Raw genomic sequence first — 21,657 nt, 5'->3', positions numbered from 1 at the left:
GCGGAGTGGTGAGCAATTTGAAATTCTTGTCTGCTGCCCAGAAAGTTCATCGGGCTAGAAGAAGAAGTATAAATATCAGTCACTTTTAATTCAAAAAACGAAGCCGCTGCGCCTAAGCTATTGCGGCAGCGCCACAGAGACACCGAGAAACCGCCTGGTTTGTCTTCTGGGATAAAACTAAGTTCATTTAGCAGAAGAGTATGATCTGTGTAAATTACGAATAATCATTTTCTTGTTTCTAGCACTTGTTTGGACTGTGCCCTTGTCAGATATGTCTTGCACTAGAACGTTTAGCTTCGCTGTTGAATTACCCACAGCGTTAAATTGAGGACAATTTTTCTAGCGAATGTATGCACGCATCCTAAGGCAGCAAAAAACACACTACATTGAAATACCCATGTACTAAGCTACAAACTGACAACAGAAGAAGGAATCGTTAAGCGGCATAGCTTGAGAGAGGATTCAGACAGCTTACCAAGGCCCGCCTCTCCGACGTTGTTATGGTCCATGCTAGCGTCCTGCAACCCCTGCAACATCATAGTTTCGGGAAAATTACTCATCTCTTCGCCTTTTAAATAACGACGAAAGTCTATTCGTCATTCATATGCAACTGCGACACTGCGAGATTTTGAGCCGTCTTTACGCGTTCGTCCGGGAGACCTTCCTTCCTTCCCTAAAAAAATCGTCTGCTTGGCAGTTCTAATTTCTGTTTTAAAAGGTGGAGAAAATGAGCAATTTAACTGCGGTAATAAGTAAAAATACTGCGTAAAATGTGAAAATTATAACTTTTGAGCGTATTTTTAATCTTTTACTCAACTTTCAGCATTTGTGGCAAGAAGCTCTTACCAGCCAAATCGCAATCGAGGTCGAACTAAGATGGCTGCGCCCTGCTGTTTGAATACTTTCAACCATGGTAGAGTTCACTCTAACCATGGAGTTTCTCAGAAGTGAATCTTGCTAAGCCAGTTGCTACATATTGACGGATGGGAAACCAGCGAAAAAAGGACGGAACACAGAAAAAGAGACGAGACAACACAACGCTTCTCATTTTGAACACAGTTTCATAGTTTCTCCGGTTTCTCAGGTTTGAACATTCGCGGTCTGGACATAGCCCTGTTGCCGAGCCAGCTGAGCGATGCCGCAAAAACCGCGGGAACTTGACTCTCTCTATTTTCGTAAAGTGCGGGTTCAGATCGTACTTTTCAGTCTTCCATAATATGCAGCCAAGTCGTGTGCACCGTTCACAGTAACTGCGCTGCTAACGAGCGCAGGTTCTCCGTGGCATCGCATAGCCGTGTACACTGAGGACAGCATGCAAAGGGACGCCGTAAGTGAGTATCGCTCGACTTTTCTCTGTTTTAATTATGCGACAGCGTTGGAGGTCGATGTGACAGTGTATTTGCTGCGTGCTAGCTGTACGTGTGTGGTCGTCGAAGTGAAAACTGGCTCCTTTCTCCGAAGTAGTTTCAAAGGGATATTAAAGTTTGTAACTTTACACCAGTGTCACGAGTTACGTGTTACATGCCGTCACATGGAAATTGAAATTTTCTCTGACGTAACCCAAAGTAAAAGTTGGTTAAAGCTAAATTTGCCCCATATGTAATCTGCGCAGCCGAATTGTAACGTTCCGCTTTACGGCCTACAAACAACACAAATTACGTCCGATGCGCCATTGCTGCACTGGATGAAATCGCCACGGTGACCATGCTTCCAGGTTGGTCGATTGGCGGCAAAGAGGGCCGCCCGCTTTTTTGTCCTTGCATCGAGACGTCGAGCCTGAAAGAAATGGGAAATGACTGAATCTGAGGTTTCAAGCTGCTTCAGCATGAAGTCAAGCTTAATTAGTATGTGCAGATAATACTGTGGTATTTTGCAAAAATAAGGAAAGTGTCACTATTGCCGTTGACAACGTTAAGGCTTTTGGTATGGTATCAGGTAGTGTAAATGAACTGGTCCAAAAGTGTCTGAGGTTCGGGCATGGCCGTTGGCCAACAACACCAGGCTTCATTGGCGTCAGCTGACAAACAAACCCATCAAGTATCTTGGAACACCTCTCGAGAACTGTAGGTACAGTGATCCTTACTGGTGTGCGCAAACACAGGAAACACGGGAAAGGGAGGGGAAAGGTGGAAGGGGTCAACCTTTCGATCTGTGTGCAATTTATTTTTTGGTTCAACTTCCAAAGCTATGGTTTGTGATGCAAGTGATGCATCGCTCCCAGAAGAAGGTTCAGAAAATGCTCTGAGCATTTGAAGTGTACATTTGATCCTCAATGTGGGAAAGGTGTGAAGGAACAAACCTCTTCAGACACATTTGACATGGTGGGCTGAGACTGCCACATTTGTTTATGTGCCAGTTTCTTTTCTTTCTTTTTATGTTGGTCAAACCGTATTCTTTTTTTGCTGGTCACAGTTAAAGGGACCCTGAAGACACCTAGAACACGACTTTGCCACTCTTATGCACAGCTTTTCTAAAACAAGGTAGAAAATAGCCAAAACGTAGAAGCAGGCATTGCCCCCGCTGGTTATACTACGCAACTTACGCTGGAAGTGGTTAAAATTGCGTGACAAATATTTGAACAACATGCCTTCACCAATTTATAAAAACTCAAATGAAAGTTTTTTTTTTGTGTCATGTTTTAACTTTGAAGAATGAAAGGAAAGCTAGAAACAATATTGCGGGAGCCCAGAGATCACGGGGTGACCCCAAACTCCAATAAGTTCGTTTCTGTTTTGGTGCAACCCGCCACGGTGGCTCAGTGGCTAAGGCATTGCGCTGCTGAGCACGAGGTCGCGGGTTCGATTCCCGGCCGCGGCGGCCGCTTTTCTGATGGAGGCGAAAAGCAAAAACGCCCGTGTGTACGAGATTTCGGCGCACATTAAAGATCCCCAGGTGGTCAAAATTAATCCGGAGCCCTCCACTACAGCGCGCCTCATCGCCTGCGTTGCGTCGGCGCGTTAAACCCTACAATCAATCAATCTGTTTTGGTGCAATCCCTGGGGCAATACTCGGCCAAATAATTGTGTGACCCTTCTAGATAGCCACTTTAATTATGACCCTCTGCGGGCTTTTGCTGCGCTAAAAAAAAAGCACAGGAACGGTTATTTTGGCTAATGTCAGTATTTTCAAGTGTACGGAATGTCTGGCGCATGCAATGTCTTCCCTGGTTGCTGCTCGATGGCGCTACTTGTCCAAGCATGCAGCAGTAATGCTATGCAAGGAGGCATGCTGGGGCTGTGCACGATTGCTTGATTCGACATCAACCTTCACGTGGCCTAAAAAGAAAATGTGCCTTTTTTCAACACAGCATCATTATTGATCACGGATCCCATGATTAAACGTTTTGCTTAGTTTTCGGAGCAGCAAAGTACATGGGAGTTGTGGAAAGCACGACTGATTTGACCAAAATTGGCGAAACCGCTTGATGCATGGTAGCATTGTATTCAGTTACTTCTATACTGTATACAGCACTGCTTCCGTACTTGCTTCCAGTTTCATCATCATCATCATCACCAGCCTATCTACGCCCACTGCAGGGCAAAGGCCTCTCCCATTATTCTCCAATTACCTCGGTCCTGTGCCAACTGTGACCAATTTATCCCCGCAAACTTCTTGATCTCATCTGCCCATCTAACTTTCTGCCGCCCCCTGCAACGCTTGCCTTCTCTAGGGATCCACTCTGTTACCCTTAATGACCAGCGGTTATCTTGCCTTCGCATTACATGCCCTGCCCACGTCCATTTCTTCTTAATTTCTACTAATATGTCTTTAACACCAGTTTGCTCCCTGACCCACTCCGCTCTCTTCTTGTCCCTTAATGTTACACCTATCATTTTCCGCTCCATTGCCCGCTGAGTCGTTCTCAATTTAAGTTGAACCCTCTTAGTGAGCCTCCAAGTTTCTGCCCCGTAGGTGAGTACCGGTAAGATGCAGCTGTCATACACTTTCTTCTTCAGCGACAATGGTAGGCTGCTATTCATCATCTGAGAATGGCTTCCAGTTTATCGTGACGCAAACAGCTCATTGAATCGCTGTGAGGAATATGAGGAAGGGAAATGCGTTTTTTGATAGCGATTTCTTAGCAATCAAGGCATCTGTTGGCCCCGACTCAACGCTAAAATGGTTATGGAAAGATCAGACTTTTGTTTGAAACCAACTTGCTGGTTTTCTTCAGTGTCCTTTTAACTCATTTTTGAGAACCATGTGACAGGTGCGCTTAGGTCAAGGGCTTCCATAGTTTGTGGTCTCAGTGCTTTCACAGGAAGCATTTTTGGTTATTTTATAAAAATTGTCTTCTCCTGATTTTTGCCTGCTCGCTTTTCAATGTGGTATCTGAGTGTAATGCACATAGACAGTTGTTGAGATCTCTGCCTTGTACGACAGTAGAGATCCTTGTACTCAGTAGGCCCAGGACGTGATGTGCTTATAAGGGTGCCATTTCATTTCAAGGGGGGAGGGACGAAGTCGTTTTTTTAATTTCATTTCAGAACACTTACAGTTCGAATGTGGCTACACAATGCTGAGTTTAAAGTAATGTGGGGCGCTGACAGTACAATGTTTCAACAGCCAATGAACAATACATAATGGTTTTTCTTTAGACCCACATGGCATTAGGGCTCTCCCAACCGAAAATGAGGACAGCATTCCATACAACCTCTGTATGCCCTTGGGCCTCCACAGTATTTAGAGGGCGCATGTGGCATGGCATGGCTTCAGGTGATGTGAATGCTCGACTAGCACGGCAGTTTTTTTGCAAGTGTCGTTATTTGCTGAATACTAGATTCAGTGCCTGATTAGTTGGACCGTGCCAGACCATTGACTACTCTGAAGTAATTTTATAACAACAACGCCAGCCGGCGCTGAACGTCAGCATTTAGCTCATTTTTTTTTCTTAATGCCATAATTCTATGGAACGCTTTTCCCGCCGAAATCTCCGTGTGCGTCGAAAACAAACATTTTAGAGATAAGCTTGAGATATCCACATAATATACTAACCGTGAAATACTACTGTTGTCACTTGATGGTGTTATTGATGCACCAACTGTTTTTTGTATCGGAGTTCTGTTTGCTTGACTTCAGTGTTACTTTTGTACATTTTTTGTGTAATTTTCAGTTCAAGATGCTCCTTAGTTATAAAAATAATCTACATAAATTGCTTAAAAGAAACATAAAATAAAGCAATCTGTAATGGGCTCGAGCGCTGCACCCTTCTGTGCGACTTCCCGGTGGCCTTACTCTGGACCTAGGAAGGTGACCTGCACTCACTCCTGGTGCAGGCTGTGCAGGACAAGGCGGCGCGGCTGGCTGAATGGGGCACTTGCCTGCGGCTGCAGTGGGTGCCTGGTCATATCGGGCTGGAGGGCACCGAGCAGGCAGACGAGCTGGTGGCCGAGGCCCACAAGCTGCCCCCCCTCACTCGTGGCAGCCCAGGCAGCTGCATTCGATGTTTGCCTCCTGATCTAGCTTAACGTGCAGGCCCAGCACCCAGCCCCGCGGTTAGCTGCCGGAGAGGCCCCACCACCCGTGCAGGCCACACGATTACCACATCAGCAACGCTCGGCTGTCGTGCGCCTCCGCGTAGGGGTGTGGACGGCAGAGCGAAAATGCCGCCTGGAGCTGGCCATCGTCCCAGCACTGCCAGGTCGTCCAGACCCTGCCGCACTTGGTCCTTGAGTGCCCCCAGTTTGTGGCAGGGAGGGCTGCTGAACAGCTGGCCGCCCGCAGGTGAACGGCTCGGCCCTTCGGAGAGATTTTGTGGCTGCCGGGCAGTGCCAGAGAGCGGGATGAAGTCTGTGAGGCCCTGGGTTCCTATTTGGACGCCTTGGGACTCCTCCCGGCACTCTGCTCTCTCTCCAGGTAGCAAACTAGTCTGTGCCCATGTTTGTTTTGTGTGTGTGTGTGTATAGTCCTGTATGCATGTATATATGTTTCTTCTCCTGTTTCTGCCTGTCTGTTTTCCCCATCCCCCACAGCCCCCCACCTGCAGGCCTTCTGGTGTCCACCCTTAGGTGAGACGTCCGCTGGTGAAATTTTCTTTCCATGGTCTCTAACAATAAATTCATTCATTCATTCATTCATTCATGGCCATCGAACCCACCTGGCTTCAGCAGACTATACATATATGAGGAACATGTTCTAGAGCAACCGAGCAACCTGGAACCATGGCCATCGTTACGATTTAAACCAGTGCTCTAACGCTGCATCGAATGTTACAAAGTAGTAATTTGTGTTATTTTTGTATTCACATTATATGGTATGTGTTTTACAGTGGAACATTGGGATGAAATTGCATATATTACATAGGATGTGACTATAGCTTTTATTTCTGGTTCTGTAAGATGTAATTTTAGTTGTTTGCTTGTGGTTCCATAAGGTGTGACTTTAATTTCTGTTGCAGCTGGTTGATGAGGCAATGCACAAAGATTCTGTCTTGGATATTGTTTTTGTCAATGATGAATTGGTAAAGAAAGGACATCGGTGCAGTGTAGTCGACAAAATTTCCAACTATTAGGCTGTTATTGTTCATTTAAATGTTGCTTGTGAGCCAGTACGACCTGCATTTAAAACTTTTGAATTTTGAGTGTGCTGACAACACCCTTATTTTTGCTAAACTTGCATCATGTTTTGACGATGTACTGTCTTGTAGTGATGACTGCAGTGTTGATATGTTGACTAACCAATTCTACAGCATAGTTAACCAGTGTATAGCACAGTTTCCTTCTCAGAAGAGTATAAAATGTCATTCTACACACCCATGGTACACCAGGCGAATCATACTGCTCAGACGTTGCAATGAAGTGCCTGCGAAAATGACGGAATGCACACAGTAATGATGGGGAGTCCCCACTTAAATCTGAGCTAAAAACTAAAATGAGTGATGCTGGAAAGTTTTATTTTAATACCACATTAAGATCTTTTATGAAAAATAATCCACTTCAGTTTTGGAAAACCATCAATCCTGCTACTTCCTGCCCATCATCGTTCAGTTGATGTGTTCTGTTCTGACTCTTCAATCTCGAAATCCTTCGATAGCTATTTCTAATCTGTGTTTGGAAATGACAATGGTACCACCTATGATTTGAGTATTAACCAGGAAATGGCTCCGTTTCCAGGAATAGATATTCCCTGAGCATCAACCTTTGCTTGAGCATCGACACTACTGAAAGTGCTAGACTGGATGGCATACCAAACATGTTCTCGAAGTGCTTTTCAGATTTGAACACAGGCCTTCTACACATGCTACACAATGCTTTTTGTACATCCTACAGGAAAACTTTTGTGCTTTTTGTCATGTGCACACTTTCCCACAGTTTGAAAAAGATAGCTGCGTGGTTGGAGGTAATAAAAGTTGGGTTTTTGGCTTCAAATAATCTGAGGACGCTTTGCAGACTGTAACCCTAGCTTATCTACCAAGCCTATGTGCAACAAAAGGCACAAAGATCGTTTTGTAGGATGCACTACGGAATAACAGAGGGCCCCAGATAGCTTCATTAGAGAAAGTGCTATCAGCCGTATGCCAGCCCCAGTTTAATCCGAAGACTCATGCACGGGTTCAAGTACTCATGCCGTAGACAGACTCCAGCAATCCTAGTAAGGCTTTATTGGTGGGCTAGTACTGGGTGCATAACTGACAACACGACTGTCGCTCGCGGGGAGGTGTGCTCCTTGTGCTCGCTCAAGCCGCGGGGATTCAGACTCCAATATCTATCATTGGAGCCGTGGGAAGAGGGGCTTTTACTACGACCGCTCAAGACGGAATTTCTGAGCAGAGTCCTATGGAGTCTAGAGTAGGCACTCCCGAACTGCCCAGCCGACTCCCCTGCAGAACACTCGCGCATCCAGCTCGTCGGCTCGGGGGGAGAGGAGGTCTCCCCCAATGGTCGCGGAGAGGGCTGCACAGTGGAAGGCTACAAGCAGGTCCTCCTTCCTCCGTGCCATCACACGCATGCTCACGGCGGGCTGGCTCGGCGCAGCTCATGTGGTCATGAAGAGATCACGACTCACGTGACGCGCCGGCTGCCAAAATGGCGGCTCCCAGCTCACTAAAACATGTGCGAATGAGGCTTAAAGGAAACCAGGGTCCCCACAGTGCAGACGGCATCGGGCACAGCCTTCGCTATCTAGTCTGAAAAGGTGCTGTCGGGAGCAAAAGTCTAGCTACCCCGCGAGCAGAGGCCGAAACTCATTGCAGCTCTACCCAATGGAAGTACACCTGCTGCCGAGATACTAGCTGTGCGGCCTATTTTAACTGCACACAGTTCGTTTAACTCCATAAGTTGATACACTGTTGGTAGAAAGAGAAACCAAAGGTGTCGCCTTTGGCTGCACATGTTGCATGTCTTTTCAAAGGTGGTCTCGGTGAGCCGCTGAATATTCAGTTACTATCTGGGGTGCCTTAATGCTCGGCTGTGTTCTTATTCTTTGTTGTTACTCCTTATCCTCTTTGTGCTTCCCAGACAATCTGGAACTCAAGAGTAAGCCAGTACATGCTCAGGCATTGCTTAATTGAAGCGTGTCACGTGTGTGAGTGTATGATAAAAAGTAACAAAAAAAGCGAACTTGTTCGATGCATCACTCTGCACGAATTACACCGCTCAGCCTGGCTCGGCCAGAACACTTCAAAAAGGCAAGACACATGTGCAGCTGAATTTACCAACGGTGTATCAACTCAAGCGAGCCAACGAAGATGCGACCAGTTAGGCCATGCAAGCGGTGTCTCGGCAGCAGGCACCCCTTTGCATGGTGGCACTGCAATGCATTTCCTTCGCCGCTCGCATGGAATCCAGACTTTTGCTTCTGACAGCACATAGGCGAGACTGGGCATTGCCTCAATGACCACCTCAAAGAGCACAGCAACAATGTAAGGAATGGCTCAGGAAGATAGCTGGCGTTACACTGCAAGCAGTGTGGTTGCAATCCTCTACGATAAGTGGGCAATCATGGCAACCACAAAAATCAACTCACGCGCGAGATAATAGAATCCCAGATGATAGCAAATATGAAGGACCAGTGCCTCAGCACTGCCTCTGTAGCATTATCAAAGAAAGAGCTTGATTTTGTATATGTATACGTAGGAAACATGGTAATACAGTTGTTGGAAGTTAGTGCCCTGTGTGTGCGTCCAGTCCCTTTGTCCTTGTCTGTGTTAGCAATACCAAGCTTTTGTGAAGTTTTTAATGTGAAAGCTTTCTTATCGATTGCACTCTGTCAAAAACTAATGCATTTTCCCACAGACCGGTTGGTCGACCGAAAAGGTCTGATAACATCTCTAGACACACAGCGCGTGTAACTGGGCTTCCATTGTGTCAAAACGGTTACTTGAAAATCGCGAAGAAGGAACGGTTCTAGATAAGACAATACCCGCATCAATCACGAAGAGTGTGTACGATAGCATACCTTTAGCTCATAAATCACCTGTCGGTATACGTTTAAATCATTCGCAGATGCGTTTACTTAGTGCGGGAAAAATCATTGCATGGGTTCGTTCTTCGTTTGTGATTTCGGTCTTTGAAGGTTTGTCGATCGAATGGGGGCACCTTCAATGAATGTTGGTTGCACTTTTAGCTTTTGCATTTCTCTCAACTTTCTTTTGGAAGGGGTGGTAAATTTTTTCTACCACTTATATACATAAGGCAGAAAGCTTCTTGCAGGTTGTTATTAATACATGCTCGTTCTCTTTTCTAGAACCAGTGATGGCTGAAATAGTTGCATCTTAGTAAGGCTAGTAAGGTGCGGCAGGCTGACAGTTGGCACTTGTTCAGCTTTCTACCAGGTGGCTGAAATAGTTGTGTTTCAGTAGCGGCAAAAAAGTATTGGAAAATTTGTGCACACAATCATTCCTCACAGAATAGGACCTGGGGCCCCTGGTGTGGTATTTTGCCATGACACGAACACTGATCGCTTGCCTTTGAAATTTGGATTGCTGATGCTCGTCATTCCATTAAGCGACATTGAGTGTCATTTGGGAATTCCTTTCGTCATTTACGGCAGGTTTACTGGTTTTAAGCACCGCATATACTAAAAAGGCTGTTGAAGAGTTCGTTTCTAGTTGCACTATTTGTTCATGAGGATGGTGGAATGTTAAGCGTTTTTACGGTCAAATGTGGTGTATTGGGTGATTGATGGTGTGGGGAGTGTTGGCAGGTAAGGGTGGAAATTGTTCTAGAGCAGTGGGTTGGATGGCGGCATTGGCTGACCAGCTTGTTTTGGTTTCTGCAGGATGTTGCCATGGTGCTTGTGGAGGGGCTGACTGTTGCAGCTGGTGTGGGGAGTGTCGAGGCGCTTGTTTGGTAAGAGCCTGCCGCTTTCAGAGGAATGGAAGGAGTTGACATACCTTCTTTTTATTTCTTTTCACAGCCTGTGTTTGGGCTGAGGTAATTCAGTCTGCGAAGTTGCCATGTGGGTGTGCAGTCATGATCCAATGTGGGGTTTTTGCATGGCACTGCACATACTGTATAAATCGGAATTGGGGGGAAAAAAATTAGGTACACAACATCTTTTTGTTGAGGCTATAAGCACTTGTTTTGTCTGTTACTGATTAGAGCTGCCTGAAATCTTGTTGAACGACTGCTTCTGTCTGGCTTTCCCGCACAGCAATTCGTCCTTAGTGCGTTCCGGGGAATCGCTTATGGAGCACTTCTTAAAGGAGCCATGAAGAGAAAACACAAGTTTGGTTCATTCAAAAGATTGCCTCGTTAGAATCATACTGACGCCACTTTTAACGTAAACTTCGCTCAAATAAGCTACATAATTAGGAAAAAAGGGAATGACCATGCGACCCACCAGCTCATTTCCCGCAACAGAACCTATGATGTCACACGAGAATGCTCTGCGATTGGCAGATGCCGGCACAAGCAGACGCAAATTAGGTAGAGCTTACAAACTAGCCGAACGAGCGATTTGCACTTAAATTTAGGGCACATTCTTTACAAAACAATAAGAATGATGGGACAAACAGTGGAAGTTACGAAAGCACATGTAAACATAGAAGTACTTATGCGTACTGCTGTTCGTACTGCGCACAGCATGCTTGGTTTAGTTGCACGGCACTACGGGGCTTGGGGTTGTCTCAGACGACACTGGCCGATTGACGCAAGCAACGGTGTCTTACGTGACCACATTTGTCGAGCGAGCACTGTTTCAGGGAACGAATATTTTCTCCCAGAACAAAAACAAGCCAGGTTTAAATACGGGCAAAAACAAACCAAACGCTTGCCACGGTATGGTGGCGCCATCTAGGTTCGGGTAACGTAAAGAAACGTGGGAACAAACCAACACCGCTGTACAGGGTGGAGACAACCTTTGAACGGTCCCGTGCCGCCGCAATTGGGCCAACATGCTCAACGCGTTGTTCTTTTCGTTTCCCACGAGACCTAGCAACGCGAAACAGACAATATGATTCAAACTTCTTCAGTAAACCGCGTTGCGGCGATAATTTTAGCGCGGTTTTGACACAATGACTTGCTTCGGCGGTGAGCGAGCGACACAAAATGGCGGCGCCAGCGTATACGTGTCTCTACCCTGTACGGCGGAGAATGAAGGTATTCTAGGTTGCAGAGCGGTCGGTTCCTGTGATGTCATTGCAGACACCGAAAACAAACGATTTAGCGGGAAATGCAAAATTTTAACCTAAGTTGTTTAATTTCTCAGTGAATAAAGCATCGTTTGTATCCGGACAAGCGCTGGGGGCACTATAAAACACGAAATCTTTCGAATAAAACCAACTTGCATTTTCTCTTCATGGCTCCTTTAAACACTCACAAGACCATGTCATGAGGAAGTGAGCGCCAAGCATATACTTGTCCTGTTGCTAGGGGGAAATCTCTAAAATGCATGCGCAGCATTTTCTGAATGCGTCACAGTGCCAACTAATGCTTGACTACTTAGTCAGCACACTTGAATGGCGACTTGAAAACGGTTTATGTTAGTCAGGGCCTAGTAAGAGCTGACTTGCAGAAGTCGTGATTAGGTAGTCACGGCTACTAAGCTTAGTCTGTGCCCATGAAAACGAGCCATAGTGTCTGTGCATGGCTGCACAAAGGTCATTGTAGGGTGCATACTCAGTGATGGAATGGTGGGGACTTAGTAGGGACTGGCCAGAGGATCGAGCGCTTGAGTGCCTGAATGGTAATTTAGTGCAACTGGGATATGCTTTCCAGCTTTTCACACCGCCCTTTAATAATATACATGTTAATGTCATTGCTTGTATTTTTTTTATTCAGGCATACGCTCCATATTTGTGACGATAAATTTTGGCAAATGTCTGAGGCTGATTGCCGACATTTGAAGCTGAATTTTGAGCCATGGAAACGTAGTGACTTGGAATGTGCCCAGGATTTTCTGCACATGGTGTCCATAATTGTGCCTGGAAAGATGAGTGGTTCATAAATTCACCTTAAGAGGCAAAAAACGGCAACATGAAAAATGTCAGACTGAATGTCAGACTAAATTGAAGGGAGAAACAGTGCTAGGAAGAAAACGCATACTGAGACTTTCAAAGAGCTGGCAGTTGCTCACAACATATTGGTTGTTTATGAGGGAGAGATAATCTGCGCAACCTCGAGCATTTTGGTTGGGTCACTGCAACAAGTATTTTTTTCACAAAGGTTTGTGGAAACGCTTTTTCAGCACACTGGCACTTTCAATCTTAACCTAGAGCAAAGTGCTGTAACAGAGCAAAGCAAGGTGCAGCCTCAATATACTCTTGGAAAAATTTTTCTTCTGACTGCTCCACACCGCTACAAAATCAAACCAGTTTGTCATATTGCCAGCTGAGGAGCAGTGCTCACGGTTCGTGTTGATTCGATGAGTTCATTCTGTACACAGAAGCAGTAGTCCGTGTGTTCAAGAAACTAATTTCTAATGCACGAGTGATCAGGCTTAGCAACAAACAATACAGCCACAATTATTATTCACGGTGCAATTTTTAAAAGCAAAATTTTAAATGGCATGTACTTGGCATTTATGAATTTTTAAAATTGCAAATTTCATAAAAATTAGGTACGTGCAGAATTTTAAGGTTTTATGGCAGCACAGCTAGAACCTATGGATGGTTGGGTCCGAAGTCACCATGTTTGCTGTGGCAGGGTCAGAGGGTGCAGAAGTTGGGTCACCATTTGTAGAAAGAGGCTGTGATAAAGACTGAGCTCCTGGGATTTAAAGCCAGGCTAGAAGAGGGTGTGGTGGGGTCTGGCACCTCAGCAGGCAGCCATGGTCGTTTTGCGTGCATGACTTGGCACAGGCGCCATGGCCATGTGCGATGGTAGTAAGGGCGACACACTGGTGAATGAGCATGGTGGGTGCTGTCATGTGAGAATGAAGTTGCCACAAACTCTTGCTGGTGCCACCAAGTCACCTCACATTACTGTTAATAAAATCAGTATGATAAGAAGGTTTCCAAGCCCCCTTTTCGATCAATTGGGGGAGTGCCTGTTGAATTGCTCCCACTTTGTGCCAAATTACACCAAACGAGATCTCCTGCACCATTCTGTCACGATCTTGTGTGCAGGTGTGCCAAAAGTAGTGACTGCACATACTGTGTGCAGCCTCTGACGTCTCAGTAGTTTCCAGTAGGCTTTTATTTTTTCCCTACAAATGCTCGTCCAAATAATACATTTTTTTAATATTCAGTTCGATGAGAGATCCAGATGTATTGTAACATTTCAACATAGTTGGCACAAATGAATAATGGAGGTTAGGCTGCTGTTTCCTTGTAAAACGTGGCATGTGTCATGCGTTTTCTGTGCAAGGCAAATTTAAGCTCACTATATTTCTCTCTTCTTTTGTGATACCTGCATTATGTCTTCTTCACAAGCTGAGAACCTGTTGCTCAATGTAATATGAGCAAAGTAAAACGTTCATGACGTGGCCAGGGCTGGTATTCCACATTTTATTTGTTTCAAAGTGTCAACTTTAAGTGAGCCCTGATTGGCTGAAGGCAGATGATATGGATCGGTCACAAAACAAGCAAAGGGGCAGCATTGGTTTCTATGCTTGTCAGAGGCTGCCCTGCAGCAGTAACTACATCGCAACTTAACACGGGTGCGACATAAACATTTTTAAAACATCCAACTCAGAATTCCATCCTAGCTGTTCGGTACAGCCGAGCACTTCGTGGAATCGCATAAAACAGTGGAATCGCATAAAACAGTAACCTTCTATTCGAGGCACTATGTTTTGAGTTTTTCTGTGACTGGAGTTTTACTCGCATGGCATGTTATCAAACCTCTTACCTCTTCACCATTCACAGGTCAGTCCACAATGCACTGAAGTGGGGAGCATCGAAGGTGATAACAGACCGGAAGGCAGAGCAGGCATGGTGACTGGCACATGCAGGCACTCCTTTTATAGCCCGGTAACTACCCACAAGCAATCTGTGAGCAGATTAGGTACATTTTTGTTCTCAAAAAGGGGGGATGTGTTCCCTGTGCAGAGGGGAAAAAATCCTGAAATTTTGACGACCAATATAAAGGGCACATTTATTATGCAAACACGTTTTAATGCATTTTCATTCGAGTAAATTATTCTATGTGAATAAATTGAGGTTTGTTAGTTTTACGCTGTCAGTGCATGCAAGGGAACCACACAGACTCAAAATGAAGACAAACGGGACATGGCTGACGAATAACAGGAAAAATAATCAGGACAAGGCAAAAATAGGAAACACGGCTAACTTCGCAGCTGTCAATGAAAAACCTCAGAACATGCAAGAGGCAATGTCTCAAGAAATTCACTCTATTTGACTTACATGCACAAAATCAGGTTGTGCAGGCAGGTTTGTTGTTTGTATTTAAATTTAAAGATTAATGTGAATTTAGTTCTCACTTGTGTGTATTTGTAGGCAGAGCGGCACACTTATAAATCAAGCAGATACTTCCAGGGTCGATGCTGGTCTATTTTAAAGCATTCAGAGAACCTTGGGCATCTTTACCAAATGATGTTTAGTTGCTTCAAAGAGTCCCAAATAGATGCTGCCAACTCCTCCAAAATTGATATTTGGCAACTCCGAAAACGGCTCCAAATCACAATGTGTTGGTTGTACCACTGGTATTGCAGTAGAGCAGTATAATAACAAAATGACATTTTCATGCACTGCAGGTTCTAGAACTGCAGTTTTGTCAGGCCTGCTCTCCTGCTCACATGTGGCAGGGACCATGTTGACTGCATGAATGGAGAAGTAGGTGCTACCTGAACAGGGCCTTTGTAAGTGAAAGTACATCAGAAAAGTGCGACGAGATACACAATGTCGTGTATAATTTCCTTACTGGCGGACATCCAAGCTTGAAACGAATTTCCATGTTGTTCCACTGCCCTAGAGGAGAGGCTCCAAACTGTCCTCAGTGATGATACTTGAAACAGTTGGCATCCCTAAGAGTAGGCCTAAAAGAATATGGTGGACTACCTTGTCACTGTGATTGTGTTTATCTGGTGCAAGGCCTAACCAAATTGCAAGCTATTTCTGGGTGCAACAACAGTTTGTACATTGCATGTACAGTCAAACAGCCCTGTGAAACTGACTTCAGCCTTCAGCAATAGCATTTAGAGAATGAAGCTAGAAGGCATGTAACTAACCGGTGGTCTGGCAATTCTACACGATTCTGAATAGAAATTTACAACAGAGGGAAACTACACATGCTGTTTCTATCAGAGAGGACACGCTTAACCATTGCATAGTCATTTGTTGGTGCAGCAAAAGAAGGATGTAATGTGTTTTCAGGGATAAGGCACTTAAAACAATCAATTTTGGGGCACCGAAATTTTCAGGATTATTATGATGTGAAGTAAGCATCTCGCATCCGAGTAGATATAAGCATGTGTCAAAATGTTCGGGGGTCTTTTTTTTTTTTTTTTTTTTTGGCAAACTGAACTGAAGAACCCCTATGCATGCATTTCCACCAGTCTACAAACAGAACGTCTAGTAATTTGAATAGTTCGGTTCCCACAGCAGGATGTAAAGTGTAGGTTGTGCTAGGTCACTGGTGTTGCATAGAGCTGTTTTTTTTGCAGTGGGGGAAATGTCACACCGTGCTCCCATTCAACTATGCCTTTCTTGTCCTCAGATGATATACTCTGTTCTCCTGTGTGTACAGTGGTCGTAGTACACTTGCCATGTTAGCAATCTGTGCACTACTCGGGCAAATTTAACTCAAATGGGAAAAATACAAGCAAATTTAAAGATTTTCTCATTAAACATCAAATGGTTGTGTTCGCTGTTGTATAGTGCAGTTATCTCAGGTGGTAAATGTGTGGGGAAAAGGGTATGATTTAACCTCAGCGAGCTAAGATGAGAAATTGTGGTTTATATTCTCCTGGTTTTATTTCATTTGCCGGCTAAAGTATAGGTAGTGCAATCTAGAAAAGCAGAATGCACCAGTGCTTTGCACTGTTATAAATCTTTCGAAGAAGGTGTGCTTTAAGATTTTATTGTGGTAGAAAGCTAGTTTTGTATACATTTTAGCACTGCTTTTAGACTTAAACAGCTGAGTACAAATTATCGGTATGCCATTTGAAGTTTAAAATGAGTAAAAAAGATCTTTCCTTGAGAATATTGGCACACTTGCTACTCAGGTAAGTTTAGTGAAAACTGCTCTGTGGCACAAGATCTAACTATCACATTTTTTCAGGTTTTGGGGGGTTGCTGCAGAATGGGAATTGATCGGTAGTGTATATTATTCCATGTAATTAGGTGCAAAGCAAGTTCAAGGTGAACTGTTTGCTCGACAAAAGGGGGAAGGAAATTCGAACCTTCTAAGCATATTTACCTAAGTTAGCAGCTACAAATTGCTCAAAAAGTATTCCCATGGCTCCTCCAAATAGAAGCGGTTTGGACAGAGACAATTTTTGGGGGTTTTTTGTCACAGAGAATCTGGCAGATATGGTGTGTGTTGGCGCTTTTGTTGGCTGTATGTTTATTGGGGTGCTTTTTTTTTCTTTTTTTTCATTTTGATTAATGGCTGTTTGGCTGCGCCCGTCCTCAGTGAACGGACTTTGCTCGAGGCCAAGCACACCATCATGAGCTGGGAGTATGCTGCAGCCACCTCATCTGACCAGCTTGTGCCCTGTCCTCGTTTGTAACCCTGCAGCCAGTTGGAGTGTCTGCAATGTGAGAACACAGAACAGGGATGCAAAGGAAGAAGGACTGGTAGGGTCATTTCAGATAAGATCGAACAAAGCATGGCTGGTCGACCTCTTCAATTCGCTTGAAATTTTTTTACCTCATTCCCGCATGTATGTAATGTGCGGATTCACAAATATTTTCGGCTGAAAAAATTTTGGCCGACTGAAAAAAAATTTGGAACCCACCCGCGTGGACCCCGGCCGCTACCTGCCCATGCGCCGCGGCCAAATTTAGCGACGTCTAGCAAAAAATATACTAATCAGGCGGGAATGGTAATTTTTATGCTTAATCTACGCCTGGTGTACATTTCGCGCCCAAAATATCGTTGGCTAGAAGAACATAAATTTTTTGTAATAAATTTCCAAATCTTGCTCAGAGCGCAATTTGTTGTGTACTTTGCGGGCCAGTATTATCGTAAGTAATGGAGCTAGAGCGTTAAAATTTGACTGAGGGCTGCTCCTGGCAAGCACAAATAAGGGCCGTAAATATCGTGTCTGTGCACACTACGGTTAAAAAGTAAATGGCACACAATTGTGAAGAAAAAATTAAAACACTGCGAGTTCAGAGGCTTATTAAAAAAAAAAGCACTTCTTCGATTTTGCTGAAATTCTCCCCAGATGTTAACCTGTGAATGTACTTCAATGATCATTAAAAACATGTTGCATCATTTTGTTCCTGACGCGCCTACAGCGCGAGAAAAAAGCCTGGTCGGCCAGGTCTTCACAAGATCCTGAGACACGAAACAGTGAGAGCAACTTCCAGTGAATGTGCAGACGTTTGATAATTTTTTTCTACCAAAGGCAAACTGTTACTTATTGATAGTATTACAGAGAATTCAGCAGCAAAACTGAAATTTTTATGTGAATTTTGGAATGAAAATAAACAATCTGCGCACCGCTAAACGTGTACTCTTCGAAGAAAAAACGGAGAAACTCCAGATTCACGCGCATTTAAAAAAAAAACGCTTCGAGTTTTATGAAGCATTCCACAGATATTTTCCTCTAAACGTACTTGTGTGAGCCCTAGAAATATCGTGCGTCATTCTGAGCACAGCGCGGATACAGTCGTGCGGTGGCGAAACCGCTGCAATGTATGGTGGTAAAACGCGCAATTTGAAGGTTTTCGGGTCTATTTTTATAGCTTCCTCTAAATTTCCCCAACCGCGGTCACTCTTTGTCTTACATTATCAACGCTCTTTTTTTGTGCGCACTGCTGCCGTGATGCGCTGTATTTGGTTCATAAGATCACCTATTTGACAAGGTGCACGCAGTCTTCTTTTTAACTCGCCTGGACGTAACTTTCGTTCGCCTAAAATCAAAGGTTCAACGGAAGCCCGTCCGGTCGGCAGCACACATGGCAAGTATTAAAAACGGACATCGGCCACACACGAACCCGGCGCGGGTAACGTCTCCAGGTAGCACGCCCCTCTGCAGTCCTTCTCCAGACACACTGGTTCAATTACCGAATTAGCGACCAAACAGGAAGGCAAACGCCCTTGAGCCCGGTGGGGTCCGGGACGACACATGTGGGATCTTCATTTTTTTGTTTGAGTCGAGTGTTTTTTGGGCTTTTTCAACCGTATGTGGTGGCGGGGACTTGGCTGACAGAAAGAGCGAAAGAGGGGACTGGAAGAAAAGGGGCTGCATGCGTTCGAACGGTTACAAGTTTTCTGTTCTGTCACATTGGGAGAGTGCCTTGCGCTACCTCCCCACTATTTGACTACGGTCGCATTTTAATCTTCATTTCATCACTTTTTATTATTCCTTTTAAGTATTCTGATTTTATTATTCTTTTTGTATATATTTAGCTTGTTACTCAGTCTCTTTTGTCATAGTTTTGTGGTTGCAAGCGATGACGTCTGCCATGACTCTGCGCATGCCTGCTTGGCTTTAGCAAAAATCAGGCTGTGGGTAGACGACAATCTGCCACTGTACTCCAAGGTGACTTATGTGAGTGACGGAGCTGCCAGTCACTTTAAAAACAGGCACCAGATTCATGAGTTTCATTGCGTTTCACCAGCCTCATGAAACGCATTGGATATTCTCCGCAACAGGGCACGGAAAGAATGCCTGCGACGGAGTTGGGGGAATCGTCAAACACCAGGCGACACTTTACAACCTAAGAGAACCACTAAGAAATGCGATTCAGACGGCAAAAGACATGGTAACTGTGTTGTCTGAGAAGATCAAGGGCGTTCACTTCATATACCTCGAGGGGAACGAAGTTTCCAGCCATCGCGAAACAAAAAAGGAAGAATGGCAAACAGTGCGTGCCTTTCCCGGCATACAGTCCTGGCACGTGTGGCTTTTAAGGAAGTCATCAGAAGCAGATATATGCAAACTATGTGCAGCGTGGACTGTTTGTGCCCCTTTGAGGAAACTGTGAACATTGATGCAGCAAGCAACGTGTAAATAAACAGCTAGTAGCTGCACGGTATTAATGGGGTGCCGATGGAACGCTGTCATTTCAAACGTTGACTTCGTTAATGTTTCGTGGCTATTCTATTCTCCTTATCTCAGAAGATATTCTGCCCTTTCTACAAAATAAATAAGGGAAATCTGCAGAAAGTCACAATCGTCGTTTTATGTCTCAGCTCCTTGTGACGAGCATGCTTGACAGGCTCTTTTGCTTTTCAGTGATCAAAATGATGCGAGTTTTTTTAATGGCTCACGCAATTAAAGTAGGAGGAAAATATCCGTGGAAAGCTTCATAAAACTCGAAGAAGGGTTTTTTCTTAAATGCGCGTGAATCTGGTGTTCCTCCGTTTTTTCTTCGAAGAGTACACGTTTAGCGGTGCGCAGATTGTTTATTTTCATTCCAAAATTCACATAAAAATTTCAGTTTTGCTTCTGAATTCTCTGTAATACTATCAATAAGTAACAGTTTGCCTTTGGTACAAAAAAATTATCAAACGTCTGCACATTCACTGGAAGTTGCTCTCACTGTTTCGTGTCTCAGGATCTTGTGAAGACCTGGCCGACCAGGCTTTTTTCTCGCGCTGTAGGAACAAAATGATGCAACATGTTTTTAATGATCATTGAAGTACATTCACAGGTTAATATCTGGGGAGAATTTCAGCAAAATCGAAGAAGTGTTTTGTTTTAATAAGCCTCTGAACTCGGAGTGTTTTAGTTTTTTCTTCACAATTGTGCGCCATTTACTTTTTAACCGTAGTGTGCACAGACACAATATTTACGGCCCTTATTTGTGCTTGCCAGGAGCAGCCCTCAGTCAAATTTTAGCGCTCTAGCTCCATTACTTACGGTAATACTGGCCCGCAAAGTACACAACAAAATGCGCTCTGAGCAAGATTTGGAAATTTATTACAAAAAATATATGTTCTTCTAGCCAACGATATTTTGGGCGCGAAATGTACACCAGGCGTAGATTAAGCATAAAAATTACCATTCCCGCCTGATTAGTATATTTTTTGCTAGACGTCGCTAAATTTGGCCGCGGCGCATGGGCAGGTAGCGGCCGGGGTCCACGCGGGTGGGTTCCAAATTTTTTTTCAGTCGGCCAAAATTTTTTCCGCCGAAAATATTTGTGAATCCGCACATTACATACATGCGGGAATGAGGTAAAAAAATTTCAAGCGAATTGAAGAGGTCGACCAGCCATGCTTTGTTCGATCTTATCTGAAATGACCCGGTAATTTTAAATAAGTGTGCTACCAACAGCAAAAACACCAAGGAGCATTTTCTGTGTGGCGAGCTACCTGGAAACACGGCGAGAAGAGTGCGGCACAAATGGGTGATTTGACCGGTTTCGGTCTGCCCTCTTCGCTGTTTGCATATTGTGCTGCTTCTATACAGGTGCTGCAGAAATATTTAGGCCACGGGTACAGTCGAGTACACTTATAACAATACCGTTTATAACTATATATAGAATATAACGATGAACAGCTATGGCACCGTCCACTTTTGTATACTTTCTAAAGTGCAATAAATTGCTTATTACAATGCTCCAGTGCCGGGACATCGGATAAAAAGATTGAATCTGGGTGTAGCCAGCATCGAAAATGCGAGCTGCTGCCGGCTCTCCATGGCGACCGCACTGACAACATGTGCCGTGATGTGCTTCGCATTCTGTCTACCCCTTGGAAACAGTCGACTGCGCCACTTACGAGGAAGCGAGAGAAGGAGGGGAGCAGTTTTCCTTCCGAACCCCCCTCCTGGCGCTGTTGCTTTGGCCTCGTCCAACTGATCATGCGGGCAACAAGGAGCCTCGAGAAGTGCCTACAACGGCAGAATCAAGAAACATGCTGCTCCTGTTTTGCAAGGTAGAACGTAGCGGTGGCAACCAAAACTTGATGCAATGCATTGACCAACTTGAGAACGCTTTCCTGGGACTGGATGTGAACGCGAAGCAGGCTGGCATCACGCAGTTTTTTCTTCTGCAATATTTAAAAAATTTGTTTTTCTTGCGAATTGTTTTGCCTTTACCACGAAACTTCCCCTGGTGCAGTTGAGCTTTTGCTACCAGCACTAGCTCTTACTTCAGTCACTTGGCCCCAGATTTTCAGCATTTCGCTTAATTCA

At 44.6% G+C, this 21,657-nt stretch overlaps 2 long non-coding RNA genes across 9 annotated transcripts; one reads left to right on the top strand and one right to left on the bottom strand.

The window, feature by feature from the left end:
• Positions 1–933: 933 nt before the first annotated feature.
• LOC144167272 (uncharacterized) lies at positions 934–17,562 on the top strand. Of its 8 annotated transcripts, none has more exons than XR_013321926.1 (4): positions 934–1,327; positions 10,219–10,289; positions 14,249–14,353; positions 16,977–17,562. It is a non-coding gene; the product is annotated as an uncharacterized LOC144167272 (long non-coding RNA). The 8 variants fall into 8 exon arrangements; XR_013321918.1 differs by having other exon boundaries at positions 934–1,331; XR_013321932.1 differs by having other exon boundaries at positions 934–1,331; positions 14,249–14,374.
• On the bottom strand, positions 16,976–20,905 carry LOC144167312 (uncharacterized). Its single transcript, XR_013321950.1, has 2 exons — positions 20,765–20,905; positions 16,976–17,137 (listed from the first exon to the last, which is right to left on the bottom strand). It is a non-coding gene; the product is annotated as an uncharacterized LOC144167312 (long non-coding RNA).
• Positions 20,906–21,657: the final 752 nt, after the last annotated feature.

The sequence above is a fragment of the Haemaphysalis longicornis genome, unplaced genomic scaffold, assembly GCF_048455015.1.
Source record: "Haemaphysalis longicornis isolate Haplotype H1 unplaced genomic scaffold, Haemaphysalis longicornis Haplotype H1 scaffold_1, whole genome shotgun sequence".
NCBI lineage: Eukaryota > Metazoa > Arthropoda > Arachnida > Ixodida > Ixodidae > Haemaphysalis > Haemaphysalis longicornis.
This window is presented reverse-complemented; position numbering and strand designations above follow the sequence as displayed.